The 22,143-nt window shown below is 45.4% G+C and overlaps 1 long non-coding RNA gene across 1 annotated transcript in view; it reads left to right on the top strand.

The window, feature by feature from the left end:
• The first annotated feature begins 7,693 nt into the window (after positions 1-7,693).
• LOC102551899 (uncharacterized) overlaps positions 7,694-22,143 on the top strand; it is a 44,925-nt gene continuing 30,475 nt past the window's right edge. Inside the window, exon 1 of the long non-coding RNA XR_010059143.1 lies at positions 7,694-16,916. This is a non-coding gene — a long non-coding RNA (uncharacterized LOC102551899). The remainder of the gene's footprint in view (positions 16,917-22,143) is intronic.

Raw genomic sequence — 22,143 nt, 5'->3', positions numbered from 1 at the left:
ACTGTTCATTTTGGTAAGACCCCTGCATCTCTTGGTGACTGGGTTCGGGGACTAGTTACCAGGCTAGACATTGTAGCAGACAGGGAGAGCTTCCTGTCGTCCATGAAGTCTACTCAACCATCTTGTAGTCTATGATTCAGCTCCGCATCAACAACACTGGTGGCCTTTAATTCTGGAGTCTTTGTTGGGTTTTAAGGAGCAGGTGAGTTCTGGCATCCCCTCTTGGAGACACCTAAGATACATCCTGTCAGGTCATCCTTATTCCTGTTCTGACTTCATTATCCATGTCATCCAAGAAGTAGAATAGGCTAGCGGTCTCTTGGGTGATATCTAAGCCCTGGAATACCTTATAATTAGCCAAGGAATTGGTGGCTGTGTCCTAGACAACACACAGAGAAATAATCTCCAAAGATTCTTTGTTAAGTCATTAGGAAATAGCAGAGCATTGCAGTGGGCGGGGGGTGCTCTAGCAACCTTATGTGATCCTGGAGGTGGGTGCAAGGGGAATGTTTTAATAAGCAAATGAAGAGGATGAAGGGGGTGCTTTGATCAATAATTCTTGGCGACGGGATCAATAGCAAGAGTGACATCAGTCAAAGATTAAGCAGACAGCTGTTGGACAGATGCCCTTGCAAGAGTATTTTTACATAAGGTTGCAATGACTCCTGGACTAGGTTGTGTCAGGATCTTTTGTGAATAGTCCTTCTCATCAGAGATATAGTCATGACTTTCTGGCCATTGTAATCTCTTGGTTTTAATTAATTACCCTATTTATTCATCGGTGGGTTTTTCTAATTTTGTTTTTTTTTTTTTAAATTTCTGTGTATGTCTATGTCATGTGTATATGGGTGCCCACAGAGGCCAAAATCAGTTGTTGTAGACCCTGGAGCTGTAGTTATACATAGTTGTGAACAATCTGACATGGGTGCTAGAGGATGAACTCAGGTCTCCTGGAAGAGAACCTAACCATTGGACCATCTCTCTGGTCCCGGTATATGGACTCTGGAGACAGGATTTCATTATGTAGCCCAGGTTGACCTCACACTCATAGTTCTACCACATCCTCTGAAGATCTGAGATCTCAGGTATGCCCCATCCGTCTCTCCCAATATTACTCTACATTGTTTCATGTTAGGGTTGGACAAATGTTGGCTCTGTTCTGATTGTGATTCACAGGGGAATGTTGTTCCATTTTTCTCTTTCCTACTTGAGTGAGAAGTTGGTGGAGATTCCCGTGGTGGCTTAGGACAACTGGCAAATTAATTCACATTTTCTTTGAGGGCAAACATTTATGGTAGTTATGAAGTTTTAAAAATGAGTCTCCATGTGCTTGGACATTTGGAGAATTGGCTCCTGAGTACCTGGTGTTGGGTAGGAAGCTTGGTGCAGAGAACGGAGCTGGGACAGACCCGCAGGACCTTCTAAGAGAGGTGTGAGTGACATCACCTTCTGACAGAGGCAGGAACCACATAGCCTGTGACCCCTCTGTGATTTTGTGGGTAATGGCTTTGGGTTCAGGACAAATGTTATTGGACCAATTAAATAGTTAAGAGTCCAAAAACAAACCCTCCATTTTCATTGTACCTTCCAAGAGTGGGCTGTAATTTTATTTAAGCACACACAAACCGCAGAAGTCTGACCGGCATTCCTGTCAATGCATGAAGCAGTCCTTTGTGTGTGAGAAGTCATCATTAGTTGCTACTTGGAGAGCCATGTGTGGGCTCCTGCTGGCAATGACCCCGCTGACTGGTCACCAGGGCAGAGAGTGCTTTCTTGGCAAACATGGTGGGGGGCGAGGGTGGGGAATCACAGCGCCCTGGTGATTTGGAGAGGAAAACTAGCACATGTACCCGGTACCTGACTCCTTGGTCTGCCTTGGGCCTCATTTGCACATTCTGTGGGGCTCGGACACCCTAAGGCACAGAGTTGTTATTACTGCACATAAGAACTCCCTGGGTAAATTGCCAAGACTTTCACGTGGCCCCGAAATGGAAAAACAAAATCTTTGAAACAGAAAATAAAAGTTTAGGTAGGCATCCTCTGGGTCATTGACCTGAAAGTACACACTTGGCCTGGCTAGGGGATTCCAAGAAAGGCTTCAGGGTTAAATAGCTCTGTCCACGAACAGCCTTCTGTCTCACGGAGTCTATTAAGTCCTGAACTGGCTGGGTCTGGGCTAGGACCTGATGCCCCTTCTGTGTCCTTGTCAGAGGAAGGATTGTGTCTCTCGCGGGCATCCCGTTTCCAAGAATTTGGCTCTGCTGGGGCTCCCACTCCCCTCCTTTTGTGGCTATACCAGCTCCCTTCTGCACATCCCAGCCCCTGTGCCATCCACCAGGAAATAACAAATGGTCGCAGCTGCGGCCCCCTCTTCCATTCAAGCCTCTTCTGGACAAGCTTGTATTCTCAAGAGAGTTTCAGCCGATCTGTAAGCAGCTCTCACCGATGCCGTTATTGCAGGTTCTGCTACGGCTAATTTTCATCCCATGCGGAAAGAAGCATGCCGGTTTCTAGACACCCACAGCTGGGCTTCGGGGGCCCTTGACGATCGCTAAAGGTGTGTGGGGTTTGTCAGATTATGCGCAAGCTTGCCTGGAAAGCCGTTCTACCTGGATCACAGGCCTTGTGCTTTTCAAGGAGCAACCTAAGCTATCTGCATCTCTCTCAGGGTGCTCTTTGAGCTGGGGTCATCGGGTCAAATGAGGGTTTGGTGTCGAAGTGCAGATGGAAAATGAGCCAGCCTGTCTGGAGTTGACTCTGAAGGAGAGAGGAGGGGCGTGGGATGCTGAGCTCCTGGGACCAATGGGGTGCGAAGCTGATAAATGAAGAGGGAGGACTTCAAAGCACCAAACGTTGTCTGTCTTCTTTTTATATTTTGTTTCAGACGTTGTTCTTTTCTTTTCTATCAGTTGGAGGTGGAGCTCTCTCATTCTTTTTAACAGCTGACTAATATTTCTTTGTCTGTGTCCTCGTATCAGGGTCATGTTGATAGTCCCCAGTCTTTTTTTTTTTTTAATCCCAGGTTGCAATGCGCGATCTGCACGCACATCATTTTGCAAGCGTGCGCAGCACCCATAGGACACAGACTGGGAAGTATGGCCGCTGACTCAAAGGGTACGCACATTTGTAATGTTAATAGACATGACTATATTGACCTTTGAAGCCTCCGATTTATTTCCCCCTGGTGATAAATGGTTCATTTTTCTCCACACTTCACTGGGTATCTTATTGGACTTCCAGATCGCAGTCACTGAGAAGAAAAAGGAAATCGGATCAGTGCAGTTTTAACTTGTACTTTGTAAATGAGTGATTCGGTTTTCCCCAACTTATAGAGAATTTTATGTTTACTTTTCTGTGAACTGATTGTATCATTTGCCCCGTTTTGTATTGGATTGGTGCTCTTTAAATTTTAATTTGGAGAAAAGTCTATGTATTAGAGGAATTAGATTCTTGCCATGGGAGAAGTTTTGTTTTGTTTTCCTGCCTTCTTGTTTGTTTTTCTGGTATTTACTACATGCAGGGTTTTCTTTTCCTGTTTATCTTCTTTGGTGGCTCCTGAATCTTATGCCACAGATGGATGCCTTTCCCACGGCCATTCTACTGTATAAATGACTCTTGGATGCCAAAGTTTCCCATTACCAAACCCAAGCAGAGGGCTACAGGCCAGGGTTGGGGAGAGCTTGGAAAGCTGCCTGGTGTGGCAGGGAAAAGAAGGAAGAACAGACACACAGACACACAGACTCGTGTACTGAATAGCTGAGGTCAGGCAGGCGGTGTGCACTCTGATGAAGCACAACAACAGAGAACGTCAGCAAACGTCTTAGTTGCAGCACAGGGGAAGGAGTTGGCTAGAGAGGCGGCACAGGAAGGAAGCAGTCCTAGGCTGGAAACATCCTGGAGGAGGGAGCTGCAGTTGCTAGTTTTCATAAACACTCATGCTTGCATACGCTGCCCACAGTCACCCACAGGAAGGTTTTACTGTCTCTCCGAATGTCACACCAGGGAGAAAGCTTTGCCATTTCCCATGGGTCTCTAGCACTGGGTTCTTCACACGGCTGTGCCCAGTTCCCGACTACTCGGCACTGTGTCCCTTCCCTTTGGACAGCAGCACTCTGATCCCTGTGGGGAACCAGGCTTCACCTGGGACAGAAGGGAGCCCAAAGCTCACACCTCCCTTTGCCTTCAGTGGTTACACGATCGATCGGATACCTTTTGTCAAGCCGGGAGAACCTCTGTTGTTTTTAGTAGCAGAGCAAACGAGTTCATTAGATTGGGTTTACCAGGCTGAAAGAAGAGAGTAAAGGGTACTTTTAAATGTCCCCATCAGTCACAATCAGGTGTGAGTCTTGTGTTCTACCAACTACTGATCCTGTCAGCATTCCTCAGTGTGAGTGTCTTAGGCTTGCATTGCTGTGATAAAAACAAAAAAACAAAAAACCAAAAAAAAAAAACCATGACCAAAGCAACCTGGGAATGACGGGGTTTATTTGGCTTACCTTTCCATATCACTGTTCATCATTGAAGCAAGTCAGGACAGGACCTCAAACCAGGCAGAAACCTGGAGTCAGGAGCTGATACAAAGGCCATGGATGGGTGCTGCTTACTGGCTTGCTCCTCATGGCTTGCTCAGTCTACTTTCTTAGAGAACCCAGGACTATCAAGGCAGACGTAGGTGCACCCACAATGGGCTAGGCTCTCCGATATCTATCTCTATTAAGAAAATTCTCTACAGCCTTGCCTGCAGCATGAGCTTATGGAGGCATTTACTTACTTGAGGTGTTCTCTCACATGATGTTAGCTTGTGTCAAGTTGACATAAAATGAACCATCAGAGTGAGTCTTTCAATTATTATCGTTGTTGCGGTAGTATCAGGAGTTGAACTCAATGCCTCTCACAGGCTGGTGACATACTCTGCCACCCATTACTTCCCTGACCCTCCTTTTACTTCTTATTTTAATACAGAGTCCGGCATAGAACTCACTCTGTAGCTCAGGTGGGATTGAGTTTGCTAATTCTCTTCTTTTTTCTTAGCTTCTATGGTGCTTGGAATTAATGGCCTAAGTCAACAGGCCTAGCTAAACAATTTCTTGTAATGAAGACAACACAAAAGAAAGCCAGACCAGGAGATCTTGGTTATAGTTTCCCAGGGGTCACTTGGTCTCTTGCATTTCTTGATCTTCCCTGCTGAAAAGCAAATCTTACACCCTATAGATCCACGAGCCATCAGCTCTCGGTTAAACCCAGAAGACCACATCTGCAACCTGTTCTTAGAACCAACTTCACCCGGCATGGTAGGCACATTCTGGGAGTTGGCCTGTGTGTGACACTGACTGAAAGGCCATCAGCACCGGGACCGTGTGCCTGTTCTTGTGTGTCATCTCAATTTCAGTTCTGTCTCTGAGGCTGAAGCAAGATTGGATCAGGGCCCCTCAGAAGGTCACTGCCCAAGCATGGCCGCTCCGAGGGCTGAATTGAGCAAAAGAGCCATTGCAAAACAATTTGGGTTCCCATGAGGAAGGAGCAGTGCAGACCTCAGCGCCCAGGAAATGAAGACGCAGTGAGAGGGAGAAACGAGCTGCTCGGTGGATGAAGGAGAGGAACAAGCTAAAGGGAACTGAGGAGCAGGCGAGGTTGAAAGGGGGGCGGTTTTGTTCTGGGAGTAGAGAGAAAGCAAGGGAAACAAGGTTGCTCGACTCTGATCATCCAGTGGCTGTCTGCTGTGGAGCCAATGTTTGCAGGGATGAGGTAGGCTGTGTGACGTCACATTCCGCATCCTTCCTCCACTCTCCATGCATATGCCATGCAGTGTTGTCTGGAACCTGTTATCAAGGCTCCTCAAGCACGGCAATACACATTTACAAGATGGAGTCCATCTCTTCCCATGGACCATTCACTTCAGTACGGTGTGCAATGTAGTTCAGAAGACCGAATTCAGCTGGCTAGAAACATGTGCATTCAGAACTGTTTGTCCATATGGCGCAACCAAGGAAGATAATTGGAACTGTGTTGGGGCATCTTTTTGTTGTCACAATGATGACGGTGAAGGTGGTCACTGGCAATACATAGGCAGGCCAGCACTTCTGGTCTATGCAAGGAATCCCTGCCTAAGTGAAAACAGTTTCCTCCCTGTAGGTTGATATCGATATGTAGGTGAGGGCTGACACCAGTTAGGTCAAGGCCACGATTGGACAGTAAAACAAATAATGTGGGAACAAAGTTTTTGTTAGGCGGGAGAGAAGGAGAAGGCAGGGGAATCAAGGTAGAGATGGGGAAGAATGACTCAGATCCGGTTGGTCTTAAATTGCCAAGCTAGTTGGGATGGATTTCTATAGGCAAAATTTATCTTATCTAGGCGGGCAGTTTATATCCTTATCACTTGGTTGTGAGTTGATTGTGTAGATGTATTGTGGATTGAGAATTTAACATATAAATCTGATTTTTGGGTTACAGTTTGTTGAGTCCTGATTTTAACGGGTTGTTGGGCGTTTATACCCTAACTATTAGGGAGTGGATGTTAGAAAAACAAACAGAGTTCACAGTAAGAGAGCCCTGAGATAGGCGGTTTCTGTATGAAACGTGGCGACTTATGGGCAGCATGGAGCTGCTGAGATAAATTAGCGCTAGGTTCAATGGCCTGCTGGAGCTGGAACCAGTGAGGAACCAGACCGCAAGGGTACACTCGGGAACCGGTTCTGCCATATTTTTATTTTTACTGCAACACCTACCCGGATGGAAGACTTTAGATATACTGCCGGCACTTAGCTTGTACCATCTACTTCTCTTTCATGTGTGTGAGCCTGCGCGAGTGTGCTGTCCAGTTTCCTATCAACTTGACATATGCTAAAGTCATGTGAGAGAAGGGAACTTCAGTTAAAACACATCTCTCTAAGACTGGGCTGTACACAAGCTTGTAGGACATTTTCTTTGTAATCAGTAGGGGAGAGCCCAGCCCATTGTGAGTAGTGCTATCCCTGGGCTGGTGGTCCTGGGTTCTAAATAAGAAAGCAGGCTGAGTAAGCCATGAGGAGCAAGCCAATAAGCAGCATTCCTCCATGGCTTCTCCATCAGCTCCTGCCTCCAGGTTCCTGCCCTGTTTGAGTTCCTGTCCTGACTTCTATCAATGATGGAGAGTGCTGTGGAAGGGTAACCCAAACACACCATTCTCTCCCCAAGTTGCTTTGGTAGCGGTGTTTCATCGCAGCAAGAGTAACTAAGACAACTGGTCGGGTAACTAAGACAACGAGTGTCTGAGCCATGTGTACCAGTGCATGTGCTGCCTGCAGAGAACACAAAAATGCATCATATCCCCGGATGTTACAGAGGCTTCCATGGGGTGCTAGGAATAGAACTTTGGTCCTCTGAAATAGCAGTAGCTGACTTATCGTGTGTCTAGCCTTCCTCTCCTACCCCCTCATCTACCTCTCAAGGGTTCTTCACATTCAAGGTCATGACCTTTAGTGGCAGAAGAAGTGATAGCGCTACCTCTGCCCCAAATGTCAGTTTACCTCTTATGTGGATATTATTTATTTCAACTTGAATCGGGTAACCATGATGTGGATGCCGTAAGTCTAGAGGATCTTGAAAATGGGGTGTGTGTGTGTGTGTGTGTGTGTGTGTGTGTGTGTGTGAGTGTGTATGATTTACCTGGCAACAGAAATGAAGCTTTAGTTGCCTATAGATTAAATAGTATATATTGATATCCGAACTCATAACTCCAAATCTCCAGATTCACACACACACACACACACACACACACACACACACACACACACACGCCACGTAGGAAAAAGTACAGTCCTGAAATATGACAAGTCTTCTATTTACGCATGCAGGTTTCCATGTTTCCTTCTTTAAGGACAAGCACAGAGAACTCGAGAACACGTGCCTACACACTGTGCTGATGGCGCTCCAGTTCCCCATCATGCCTTGTGTTCTCTGTTCCCTGGCATCTGGACAGTCTCTGAAATTCTCTCTTCTTAGTGTTAATTTTATTCCTAGGACTTTCTATAATCATTTTTAAAACACTGATTTTATTTATTTGTGTATTTGTATATTCGTGTGTGTGTGTATGTGTGTGTGTGTGTGTGAGAGAGAGAGAGAGAGAGAGAGAGAGAGAGAGAGAGAGAGAGAGAACTGTAGTGTTTTCCCAAATCTATTACATGGTATAAACACACCCCAGAAAAGAATCGAATCAACAAAAGACCAAAATAATGATTGTACCAAAGTCCAACTTGGTGAACCAATGAGTTCTGGGCTCACCAGGACGGGTCCCAGATGCTCGGTGGGTCCTGGCCTTGCCTCTTGAGTTCTAGGTAAGGTCTGAGCTTTAGCATTTTGTGGATTTGGCCCGGACCTTTACCCTACAAACTCCTGTGATACTTGGACCATTTCTGGTGTTTTCATAACTGTCCGCCATAAGCTCATATTGTACACTTAGTCCCCAGATATTACTCCTAGGAGAAGTCATAGGTGAAAGGCTGCTCTTTTCCTTCTACACAGAAGGAAATGCTTCCACCATGGAGATATTTTCCATGTGCCACCAAGTCTCTCAGCTTGCTCTATAAACACTGGTCAGGGGAGCCGTGGCGTGTACCCTTCATAGTTTTCTTCAGAGGCTCAGATGGCTTCTCTGTAGAAGCGCTGCATACCAGGGACGTGGCCGCTCCTGGCCTAAAAGCAAAGCCATGGACATTACAGAACACTGTGAGACTTCTGTGACGTCACACACATACAATAGCCTATTTCCACACTGTGAGGAAGAATGAAAGGACTTATTTTCTTATGTGTTACAAATAAAGACCAGTTTTGCCTCAGACTGGAGAGAGCAGACCCCCAGAAGGGATTTTGAAATGAGAGCATTTGTTGCAGTTTCTTCACCTCTGAAGTAACACAAAAGAAAAGGAAAAATTGCCACATTAGGGGGAAATTGTATGTATCTATACGTTTTAAAATATGCAGCCATTTGCACACACGAGCACGAGTCCTCCTGGGTTCCCTCCGCAATTGCTTTCTGTTTTCCTCCGACTCGACAGCTGTAAATGGTTTTGGTGAATCGCGCTGGTACATTTCCATTAACATTAGCAAAATTTATGTTGACTGCACAGTCAACTGTGAGCCTTGAAAGGCTCTCATCGTCTTGCACAGAGAACACACATCTGTGTCACATGGACGCTTTCCCATACGTCAGAGTGCCAGTGGCTTATCAATCTTGGTCTCGTCTGGACTCGGAAGGCTCCTCTCTCATTCATCAGGTTTAGTGTTGACGAGCTGTATTCTGACAGCGCAGCTTTTCCATCTTCTCCTCGGTCAGGCACAGCGGGCTTTTCATGCCAGTGGATGAGGTTTTCCTTGCCGAACAGGTATGTTTGTGTGCTGTGCAGAGAGAGGACTAATTTTGAAACTGTCCAGCTTGCATAACTTCAAGATGACGTCCATTACTCTATGAGCTGAATCTTCCTTCCTACTAAAATATATACAAAGGTATACGATCTCTGCCTATCAAGAGTCTTCATCCCAAGCTTGCAGGGCGCGCGCGCGTGTGTGTGTGTGTGTGTGTGTGTGTGTGTGTGTGTTTTGAAAGTCATTTGACACAGTCTTTAAGCTCAGAACCTGGCTGATAAACTCCTTGACCCACCTCCATATTTGACCTAACCAGAAACTGAGCAAGTGCTTATCACACTATTTGTGATATCTAGTGATTTTTATGTCCAACACATCACTTTTGTGAAATGGACAAAGAGCACACAAAGGTTTTTAGTGTTTTCTCGCCGGCTCTGTGTTCACTTAGATGCCTGATGCTGTGAGTTCATGGAGCAAACCAGGTCTGGAGCACAGATACACGAGCACAGCCGTACTTCCTTGAAAACACTCCTCTGAGATGAGGCCCGCAAATACTAACATGTGATCCAAGATGTTTTCAGCCCCATGTCCTGCAAGATGGGTCCTGGTGCAGGCTCATTTACTCATCAGGAAATATTTGGGTATCTACTCAGAGCTTGTCTGGGTGTTGGATGAGTGATAGTGAATTAGTTGAAGAAGGCGCTGCCATCAAGGGACCTATTGAGGAGGCCTGAGTGAGATCCACTAGAAGTTCAGGTACGGTAGAGGGTTGAGGATTTAAAGGTTAGGGTTTTATAGAGAAGTCTCCTATATTTCTGCAGAGGAGAACACATTCCTGTGGAACTCATTCCTCTCCAAGAAGGAAATGTTTGAAGGGCGAAACCAACAAGGAAGGCAGATAGGAATTTCTTGAGCTTGGCTTCAGTTACTTTTCAATTGCTGTGATAACGCACCATGAACTAGCAACTTATAAAAGAAGTGTTTAGTTGGGCTGACAGTTTCAGAGGGCCAGAGTCCATGAGGGCAGACCAGTGGTATGGAGCAGAAAATGCTGAGAGCTCACATCCTAAACTGCGAGTAGGAGGAAGAGAGAGTACACTAGGAAACACTGAGTCTTTTGTAAACCTCAAAGCCTGTCCTCATTGACATATCCTCCACCAAGGCTACACCTCCTAATCCTTTTCAAACAGTTCCAGCAATTAAGGAACACATGAACCTAAGAGGGTTAGTCCCATTTAAGCCACTATACCCATAAACACATACACACACACACACACACACACACACACACACACACACACACAAAACAAGAAAAAACAAGATCCTTTTTCAAACAAGTTAGAAGACAAGGACCTATACACAAGTTGTCTTTGACTTCCCAAGTTTATCCTTTGACCTGTATGTCCATGTTGTGCTATACATGCTCCCACCCTCATACATGTGCATGTGTATATTATACATGAAGAAAGAAGAAAGAAGGAAAGAAACAATTTCTATTTAACAAAATTCTTAAAACATGGGAGAAGGAGCTAGAGAGGTAGCTTCTGGGGTTAAGAGCATATACTACTCTTTTAGAGGACCTGAATTCAATTCCCAGCACCCATATCAGGGAACTCACAGTTACCTATAACTTCAGATCCACGGGGACCTAACTCCTTTGGCCTTTGTGGACACATGAATTCCCATGCACATACCTACACCAAGATAAGATACACACAGACAGAGAATTTAAAACGACAAAAGTAAATCTTAAGAAAACGACATGGTTTTTAATGAACCTAACTCCACATAAATAAACTTTGATGTAATTTGTTACTACAGACTCTTCCTATAAGAAACACTAAAAAGGCATATTAGTCTCAAGTAAAAAGCTATCAGCTCATTAGTGAAATGTGCATGAAAGTGTCAGACAGCTGCATACGAAGTCGCAAGTTAATGTATCATTTGGTTATGACTCTTGTTCCCTCCCTGAAACGGGATAATTTTATGAAACAAGTTGTTCACATTTATACTGATGAGGTATTAAGATACCACGGTGGCGTTAGCAGCATAGGGTAGGGTATAGATGTATAAATGCAGGATTTTAGGACGTACATTTTTGAAACACACACCTAGCCAAATTGGTCAAAGAAGAAATAGAAACACTAGAGAGCTTCAAACTAAAAGGAGGAGATGAGGGAGAGGGGGTACTCCCTGAATTCTCCCCAAGACTTAAAAAACTAACACTACATATCCTAAATGCTTCCAAAATAAAAGATGTAAGAAATAATCCCTAGTTTATTGAGAGGCCAGCGTTGTTACAACATCAAGCCAAAGGCATCACAAGAGCACTGCAGACAAATTGTCTCTTATGAATAAAGGTGGAAAAATCCTCATCAAAATACTAAAAATTTGAGTTCAGCAGATAATACAAAGAACAATACAAGTCACTAGAAGACAATGAATCAAGGGAAATCTAGTCGAGTCAGAGTCAGAAAGGACATTTAAAAATTCTAGCCCTCTCTCCACACAAGCAAAACATGACTGAAAATGTGTAGAGAGTGGGGACAGAAGGGCCAACTTGCAAAAAAGTAAGGAACTGCAAATAGAGTTCTCTTACCAAGGAGAATACAGGTGGCCTATAGGTACCTGGAAAGATACTGAGGCTTCTCCGTCTCTGCAGGGACATTTAAACAATGAAGAGATGACAACTTAGACCAGGAGTTCTCAACCTGGGGGTGCGTGACCCCTTTGGCGGTCAAATGATCCTTTCATAGGGGTCGCCTAAGACCACTGGAAAAGCACATATTTACATTATAATTCATAACAGTAGCAAAATTACAGTTATGACATAGCAACAAGAATAACTGTAAAAAAATGACTATGGTCGGGGGTCACAACACAAGGGACCGTGTTAAAGGGCTGCAGCATTGGGAAGGTTGAGAACCACTGTTAGGATGGTTACAATTTAGAGAAAGGGAAACAGCCTCGTTGGTAAGGATGGGGAGACACTGAGACCTTGTGTGCTGACACCGATGGGAGTGCACAACCATACAGCTGCTGACTGACAGGGCCTGTGGTTCCTCAGAACTTAAACAGTCCCAGTGTTCTCTCTATGAGTTACACACCCAAAAGGAGTGGAAATGCTTGCTAGACAAACTGTACATGGGTACCCAATCATTTTAGTGTCACAACACAGATGCCCTCCAGCTGGTGACTGGGTGAGTAAATTGTGATATATCTAAATAGTGACGTCCATAAAATATTGATTTCACTTTTAACTTTGTATCCGTGTGTGTGTGTGTGTGTGTGTGTGTGTGCGCACGCGCAAGCTAACAGAGGCAAGAAGAGGACATCAGATCCCCTGGAACAGGAGTTAAAGGTAGTTGAGAACTACTGCCAGTGGGTGCTGGGAACTGAATTTGTATTCGATAGAAGTAACAGAATGAGTTCTTGACCAGTGAGCCATCTCTCTGGCCCTACAATGAGTTCTTAACTAGCTATAAAAGAAGGGACAAGGTACTGGTCTACCTTCTGAGACATACTGAGCTTCTGAGACATACTGAAAGGCAGAACGAAAACCCAGCTTGCACAACTCAAAGAACACATCAAGCAAAGGTAAAGACATGGCAGAGAAATTGTCTTCTCGCCTTCCTTAAGGATGAGGAGAGAAGGGATGAGGAAGGAGGCTTCTTCTGGGGGAAGGAGGGGAGGAACGAGCAAGTTCTATAACTTCATAGCCCTGATGTTTGCACGAGACTTTAAATATCCTAAAATAAAATCCACCAAACTTTGCATGTTTAACTGGTTAAAACAGTGAATTCTATTTTATAGGGATTTCATCTTAATTTAAAAAAAAAAGGCTTTTAAAAGTATAGCCTTGGTGGGTTACTGGCAAATTTGAAGACTTAAGGCCTCTGTCTGCAGTTGGCTTACCTACAGCAGCTGCTCAGAGATCAAATGACTAACCAGTAATAAGAGTATGCAGGTGTGGACCGGCACCACCATCATCAAGCCCAACTTAGCTGCCAGGCACAGCAGGCACAGTGCCCAGGGTCCGTAGCACATTTGAGAAGCCGTAAAAATGATTTAATTTTAGTTTATCTTAAAATCAGAATTGAAAACGAATATATAGTCATAAATCCAGTACTAATCTTTCTACCAACAGCCATAAAGCATGATTTGAAGTGTTTTATTTTAATGATGGAAGAGATCCAGGAAGACGAACGTGCCTCGGGACCACAGAAGTCAACACGTGGCTCTGGCCACACAAGCAGAGTTAAAGAGACACAGATGGACTCAAGAGGTTCTTAGAAGATAACAATGGATGGGTTGGTGGCTAGATACAGGATCTCACAGCTGGGTGGGATGCTGGTGTTGACTACTGAGGTGGGGACCCATGGGAGAAGGCTGGAGGAAGACAAGAAGATGAGCTCATGTCTGGCCCGGAGCTATCCAAGGCGCTGGAGAAGAGTCTGTGTAAATAAACAGCCCTCACAACTGCTCTTACAGATGGCTTCCCTCCACACGCTTCTTTGGATACATTGTTTCACATTTACTACAGAGACCGGAGAAACTAGAACAAGCGTCATTTTCTTGTTTTTTTTTTTTGCTGAAATGTGCAAATGCTAATGTCATGTTAGTTAAAAATAACTTTAAGGAAAAAACCAAAACACATACAGATAATAACCCAGCTTCCTTTTGCATATCAAGGCAGATAAAGCTACAAGAGCTAATAATAAAGATAACCTCGTATATTCAACAAGCCACACTACCTATGTCCACATGGGTGCTGCGCCGGGCGATGAAACTCAACAGCTGCCGACTGGATTGAGCTACAAGACCAGGATGAAACAAGTATCTTGCAAGTGTTCTCATGGGGTTTTACAACCCAAGCATTGTTTTTTTTTTAATTAAGAGACGTGATATGAATTTGACGACTTTATCGACACCTTCAATAACTCCAGATAGCATCTAAAGTTCATGTTTTCAAAACAACAAACCCTTTCGTTACTTAGGTTACACGTGGTAAGGTGACATATTTTAAAATTTGGAGAGAAAGCCTATGTCATTTGCAAACCACACGTACATACGTAGACACACAAAGACACAGATAAACACACACACAGAGACATACACCAACACACACATACGTATACATACACACAGATACACACCGACACACAAAGATACACACAGATATGCATACAGATACACACACACACTCACAAAGATACACACCAACACACACACAAAGATGCACACATACACAGACACACAGATAAACACAGACACACACACACATACACAGACACACAGATACATACAGAGACACACAGATACATACCTACAAACACAACACACACACACACAGAGACACAGATACACACCTACACACACACAAAGATGCACACTGACACACACACAGATACACACATGCATACACACGCACATACACAGAGAAAGACACAGATACACACCTACACACACAAAGATGCACACTGACACACACACACACACACACACACACACACACACACGCACGCACGCACTATGACTCCTAACTAGACCCTCAGTAATAAGATACAACCTGGCCCATCATATCCCGAAGAGCAACTGAACAAGGTGAGCGGCTCTGGCCCTGAGAAACTACATCGTTACTTTGACAATTCCTTTTTCTTGAAAGATCAGTGGAAGCATGTCCTTTGTAAAAATTAATTCTATGCTAAGACTTTTTCATCTGTAAATTTCTTCCTGACAGTTATTAATTTGGGGCCCAACCAGGGCCACAGAGTCTCACCACATTAAGGTCTAGCCAACTTTTTCTTCCTTTTGGCTCTGATGCCTGGGGGTCACGGTCAGGACAGAAAGAATTAGGCAGAATGTAGGTCAGTTCACCAGGTGATAAATTTGCCCCTTCCGTTGGAGCCTCTGAAGTTTCTGAGGCTAATGGGATGGCAGGTGCTATTTTGACCAAAGATGAAAGGAGAGAATCTTCAAAGTCCACAGCCGCCTGGCGCTTGAGGTTTGAGAGCACCAGGTGGAGGGGCAGGAAACACAGGTTCTCGGTTTTAAGAGAAGTCTGCTGTTCTAGAAGCAGCCAGAAATGAAGAGGCCACCTCTGACTGCATGGTTCTTTTAAAAAGCAGGAGGAGAAGGCAGGGAGCGGAGAAGCTGGACCAAAGGGTTTGCTTGTTCTGTGATGAGCGCTGAACACAGAGTCAAGCATTGGATTCCAGCCCCACGGCACAACACTAAGTCAGTGTGCACAGCGGCAAGCATTTTGTCTCTTTGGGCCTCTGTTTCCTTGTTTGCAGATGAGGGTTTAAGTCCCCATCATAGGTGTCATTAGATGTCCTCGTGTGGTTTTAGTTGCTAGAATGATAGACTTGAAACGGTGTGGTTTATAAAGAAAAGAGGTTTATTTGGCTTGCTCGCAGTTCCGGAGGCTGGAACGGAAGAGCGGAAGGACACGGCACTGGTGAGAAGGTGAGGGACCTTCCTGCTGTGTCACAAGGTGCTGGAGGACATCACACAGTGACATGTTTATCCCTGGCTTTTCTTATGAAACCACCAGCCCCACAATGGGCTCCCAGTCTGTTGACCTCATCTGATCCTAATCACCTTCCCACCGACCACTTCTAAACACCATCATGTAAACTGAAGATTCTGTTTCCGACAGTTGAAGACTAGAGGCCATGGCAGAGAGCTTCTAGAAGATTCTTGACAGTGACTACCAACTTTCTATTGGGTGTTTTTTTCATCCAGGTTGGTAATCTTGTCTTCCTGTGTTATATAATGGGCAACATAATGATGTTCTATGTCCCTATCCTATGAGTGTGTTTCCTTATCTAGCAAAAGGGCTTGCTTGAGGTATAATTAAGACAAGACTCTTCAGATGGGGAAACTAATCTGATTTGCCCTGGCAGGCCTGATGGAATTACAAGATTTCTTCTAAGAGGGAAACATGGCAGAGGGGAGAGAGAGAGAGAGAGAGAGAGAGAGAGAGAGAGAGAGAGAGAGGGAGAGAGAGACGGAGACAGTTTTACTGCTATTGGCTTTGAAGATGAAGGAGGGGACCACAAGCTAAGGAATGCAGGTGACCCCTAGAAGCCAGAAAAAGGAAGGAAATGGATTTCAGATAGGGTTTCTCAAAGGGAGGGAGAGCTCCACCAGCCAATTCAAGCCTTCTGACTTTCATAGTTGCTGTATAAGATTCTGTGGGGTTCCAGACACTGTTTGAAGAAGAGTACAACAGCAGTAAGAGTCAGCCCCTGTACTGTCTGTCATGGTAGTGCGTTAAGTGCCACAATCGTGGCCTGGTTAGCTATCTCTCTTGTCCCCAATCTTATGTCACCAGGGCTGCTTCTGGTCTTGCAGAGATGAGTGCTGATTTCCTTCTTGGTGGCAGAGGTTCCAGAAATGCCTCCTCTATGATCCTGTCCCTCCTTGAAGTGACATCTCATATTGACTCACGGATGAGGGGTGATTAACAACCAAAAAGAAGATGGTAAGAAGGGCCAGCTGTGGTTTCTGGAGAAACTTGGATTCTTCACCTCCAGCTCTTCTGATAGATGAAGAAGACCATCCCTCAGAAGGTAGGAGAGTTTGGCAGAGTCCAGCAGCTGCTCTGATTTGGCTCTGGCTTGTTTCAAAGGTGTATGGGCTAGAGGTGTGGTCCCTGCATGGCTATGAGAGGTACTAAAATGTGGGATGTTTAAGAGGCGGGGCTGTCAGAGTCAGGGTTTGTATTCCTGCACAAACATCAGGACCAAGAAGCAAGTTGGGGAGGAAAGGGTTTATTCAGCTTACACTTCCACATTGCTGTTCATCACCAAAGGAAGTCAGGACAGGAACTCAAGCAGGTCAGGAAGCAGGAGCTGATGCAGAGGCCATGGAGGGATGTTACTTACTGGCTTGCTCAGCTTGCTCTCCTATAGAACCCAAGACCACCAGCCCAGGGATGGCACCACCCACAATGGGCCCTCCCACCTTGATCACTAATTGAGAAAATGCCTTACAGCTGGGTCTCATGGAGGCATTTCCTCAACTGAAGCTTCTTTCTCTGTGATAACTCCAGCTTGTCTCAAGTTGACACACAAAACCAGCCAGTACAGGGGCCTAGTGGAAGAATAACATTGTGCTACCACTGACTTCCTGCTTCAGCTTATAACCCTTCAGTCTCCTACCTCCTCCTTCCACCATTGTGAGGCCACCCACCACAGAACAGTCACTGGAACTGAGCCGACGATGCTGACATCATGCTCTCCTCTTCCACCTACCAAACAAACCTCTTTCCTTTATCAGTTATTCTGTCTCTGGCAGTTTGTTAAAACAACAACACTATGCAGAAGTGTCTCATGTTTTAATCTCTGTGAAGAGAAGATACTTGACAGTCAGTCAAGGGCAGTGGAGAACAGCACAAGCCCACCTCACTCAGGCAGAGAGCATCCTTCTCCCTCCCTCTCCATCACTGACACGACCAGGCTCCTCAGAACTCATCAAATGAACGGCTAATTCTTGCCTTATTTGGTTTACAAGATTTTTTTTTTGTGACTACGGGAAAGGGGAGTTAGCACATAAGGATCATCCATTGCATCCTCCCCTCTGAATGTGTACAGCAAGAACAAAAATGACGGACACTGAGTGGTCGCCGTAGGCCAGGTACCGTTCTAAGACCTGCATGTGTTTTCCCTTCTCCTTGTTGCCTTCTAATAAGGAAGTACAGAAGTCATTATCCCCCTTTCTATAGATGAAAAGCTGTCTTCGAAACAGTTATCTACGCTCCACATGAACCCAGCTGTGCAATAGCAAGGTGGTACCCTCGTCATTAAGTGCACACTAACTCATGTCCCTCAGACTTCAAAGGACACTGGCGACAAATATCTGACTGGGAATCTCACTCAGGCTTTTCAGAGGAGGATCTAAGTTCCCTTCAGTCATAATCCAGGTCTATGTCTTCTAGGGCTGGTCTTCATCTTCTTTCTTCCTCTACCCAAAAGACATCTATAATCATATGATCCTAATTTTGTGCCTTTAATGTCTATGTGAATTTATCTTAACTACATACATTTCTGAAGAGTGTATTTTTGAAATTTGTCTTAACTTGAAAGGCACAAAACTGTATAAACAGAAAAAAAGGGTGTATTTGTGTATGTGTGAGTGTGTGAGTGTGTGAGTGTGTGTGAGTGTGTGTGAGTGTGTGTGTGTGAGTGTGTGTGTGAGTGTGTGAGTGTGAGAGTGTGTGAGAGTGTGTGAGTGTGAGTGTGTGAGTGTGTGAGAGTGTGTGAGTGTGTGAGTGTGTGTGAGTGTGTGTGTGAGAGTGTGTGAGTGTGAGAGTGTGTGAGAGTGTGTGAGTGTGAGTGTGTGAGTGTGTGAGAGTGTGTGAGTGTGTGAGTGTGTGTGAGTGTGTGTGTGAGAGTGTGTGAGTGTGTGTGTGAGTGTGAGTGTGTGTGAGAGTGTGTGTGAGTGTGAGTGTGAGAGTGTGTGTGAGTGTGAGTGTGAGTGTGTCAGTGTGTGTGAGTGTGAGTGTGTGAGTGTGTGTGTGTGAGTGTGTGTGTGTGTGTGTGTGTGTAAGGGGGAATCTTCCAGAAGTCATTCACTTACAACATGAACTAGGTGAAGGCCAAAGAGAATCCAGTTGTGGCTCTATGTTTGTAGAGTTGTTTCCATTGAGAAATTGTTTTCCAAATATTTTCGGAGCCACCAAGGGAGACTTTCAAAGAAGAGAGAAGAAAAGGAACCCGGTGTCTCGTTGAAAGTCTTATTAATTTGGGAATTACTGTTGACAATTCAGAAGAATTAATGTGAGATTTAGAATGGAGATTTAGAATTGAAGGAAATTCGGAGACATTCACAAGAGGAGGGCTCCAGTGGGAAGCCTGAAAAGACATCTTAAAAATAATGATGTGGGAGGGAGAAGACGGAGGGAGGGAAGGGAAGGGGGTGGGGGAGAATTGCCAGCTCCACAATCTTTCTTACAGGGCCAGGGTGGTAAACCAGGTTGGTTATTAGCCTGGCAGGTGGAAAGAAAACCCAGCGCTGGTAATTGGGGAAATTAGCACCCAGGATGTAATTCTTCCCCATTTGATGTTCTTCGGAGGAAATAAAAGCATTGTGGAAGTGGCTCCACGAGAACCTTTACAATTTCACGGAAGCATCGGGTGACCCAAGAGGCTTTTGTGACTGCAAAACTGTTATTTAAATCATTTCCTGAGCAAAAAGTTTGGAAGAAGATAAAGAGCCAAGAGCCAGCTCCGCTATTGGCGCCGGGAGGACTAGAGCCTAACAGCTGGCTGTGGCTCTGAAGGCAACGCCGCTGCTTGTCAGAGGGACTCCCTGCGCCAGTCCCCTCCCAAGCCCACCTCCGTGATGTAAAGCCAGAACTGCAAAGATCCAACAGAGTGCCCTGGAGCCCAGGGTAGGAACACTAGGAAGGACAAAGAAATGCAACACGCTTTCTTCTCTAAGGGATTTATATTAAGGACACTAAGGTGTGTGGCCCATAAAGGCTTTTAGTCCAACAGCCAAGTGCGTGCGTCAGCATCCTCTGCAAGAGGCAATCAGAACTAAGAACAGAAAGCAATTTTACTGCAGGGTGGTGGCTACTCAAGATGTACAGGACGCTCTCAGTTCTGAGACAGAATAGGTTCAGTCATGGCTAGACCAGATGCTTGGGACTTCTTACAAATCAGGAACCATGGCTTTGTAAGGCCACTGAGTTAGGTCCTTGACTTTCCGTTCCTGACACAGAACGTGCCTGGTTTATCATGAATATTTTTTGTTGGGCTGGATGCTGCTCGAACTATAAACATTTGGGACTTTATTAACAACAGAGCCCATTTCTCTTTTCTTTTTAAACTACATGTGCACTTGGTAACCCCTCAACCCCCAACTGTACATTGCCAGGCCCTTTTGTTGTGAGCTCTAGGATATAGGTGTTTCTCATTTGACTTGATTTGTTTGTTTGTTTTTCTTATCTGCCTGCAGTCCATTCATTCTAACAAGAGGGATTTCATAAAGACAGTTTCTTTCAAATACACCATGCACTTAGTTCATATTCAAACCCATACTTTCTCCCTGCTCTCTGCTCTCCCCTCTCCTTTCTCTCCCCTCTCTCCTCCCATCTCCTCCCCTTTCCTCCCCTCCCCTCTCCTCCCTCCCTTCCCTTCCCTTCCCCTCGCCTCCTCCCCTTCTTTCCCCTCTCCTCCCTCACCTCCTGTCCCCTCCCTTCTCTTCCCCTCCCCTCTCCTGCCTCTCCTCCCTTCCCATCTCTCCGCCCCTCTCCTCCCTCCCCTCCCTTCCCTTCCCCTCTCCTCTCCTCCCCTTCTTTCCCCTCTCCTCCTTCACCTCCTGTCCCCTCCTTTCTCTTTCCCTTTCCTCTCCCCTCCTTCCCCCTCCTCCTTCCTCCTCCCCTCTCTTTTCTCCCCCTCCCCTCCCCTCCCTCCCTTCCCTCTTCTCCCTCCCCTCTCCTCCTTCCCCTCTTCTCCCTCCCATCTCCCTCCCTTCCCTCCCCTCCCCTCTTCTCCCTCTTACTTTCCCTTTCTTACATCTGGCTGTCCTTGTCGGGTTCCTCCCTGGTCCCTCCAGTTTCCTCTATGGGTGTGTGATCCTGCCCACTTACAGGATGACAAATTGAGTGTCATTTGAAGCAGTTACAATGTGTTCAGAGTCTGCATTAAGTTTCTCGAGTTAATTAAATAACCTCTTTTTTTTAATGCAAAAAAAAACCTCACAAGCTTTATTAAGTTAGAAAATTTACAACCAATTGCATAATCAATAAAACATTAACAAACATGTCTCTCTCTTTCTCTCACACGCACACCCCAAATCTTTTATATTGATTTTCACATTTTTACAAAACCTGTCTGTGACCTGGGGGTGGGGAGGGGGTGGGATCCAACACTTCCAGTAAAATGGATATAACACCATTAGCCAAGCTTGCACGGGATTCGGGGCTGACACTGCTGTATTACTAATGGTCCTGAGCCGGTGCCTTTCATGTTTATGTAAATTCATCTCGCTCATTTCTAAAGAGGGCATTTTTTTAATCTTACTTTCCCCCTGAACCTGAAAGGCACAAAGATGGATAAGAAGAAAAAAAAAAAAACGAGAAAGCCAGGAAGATTTTGCTGAATGAACTGACCTCTGACCTCAGCATATTTAAAGTTCCATCACAAGAAGGTTCCTGCTAGGATTTGTTTTCTCTCCCCGTTTCAGTGGTAGCTGCAGGGCACAGGGCCTGGGAGCACAGGGTAGACCAGAGGCTTACCTCCTGCGTGCGCGCTAAGCCTGAGGTTTGATCTCAGCGCTGGAGCAAAACGGCTCCTTAGTAACGAAGGCTCTCGAGATGGGGCAGCTTTAGAATCATTAATAATTCACCTGGCTTAGAAATCGGAACGCAAAGGCTTCCCATTCGTGCACAGGCCTTTCAACAAAACCTCGGAGCAGAAGCTTCTCAGTCATTCAGTGGGACCGAAACCACACTTGCTGTGTTTTCCATTGTGTACGTAGAGCGGAAGGGCAGCCTCCAAGTCCTGACCCTCAGTTCAGGCTGGGTATCCCTCCTCTAAAATGCTTGGGATTGGATGTTTTTCTGACAATTTTTTCAGATTTGATAATATGTGGAAGGATGGCTCGGTGGGGAAGAGCACTTGTTGCTTTTTCAGAGGTTCAGTTTTTGGCCCCCACACAATGCCTCACAGCTATCCACAACTCCAGTTCCAGGGAATCACCGTCTTCTGACCTCTTAGGGTATCAATGGTACACACGCTATACATCCGCGCCAGCAAACACTCACATAAAATAAAGTGATTGATTTTAATC

This window comes from Rattus norvegicus, chromosome 17 (assembly GCF_036323735.1).
Source record: "Rattus norvegicus strain BN/NHsdMcwi chromosome 17, GRCr8, whole genome shotgun sequence".
Taxonomy (NCBI): Eukaryota; Metazoa; Chordata; class Mammalia; order Rodentia; family Muridae; genus Rattus; species Rattus norvegicus.
Note: the sequence above shows the minus strand (reverse complement) of the source record. Positions and strands in the feature narration are given on the sequence as shown.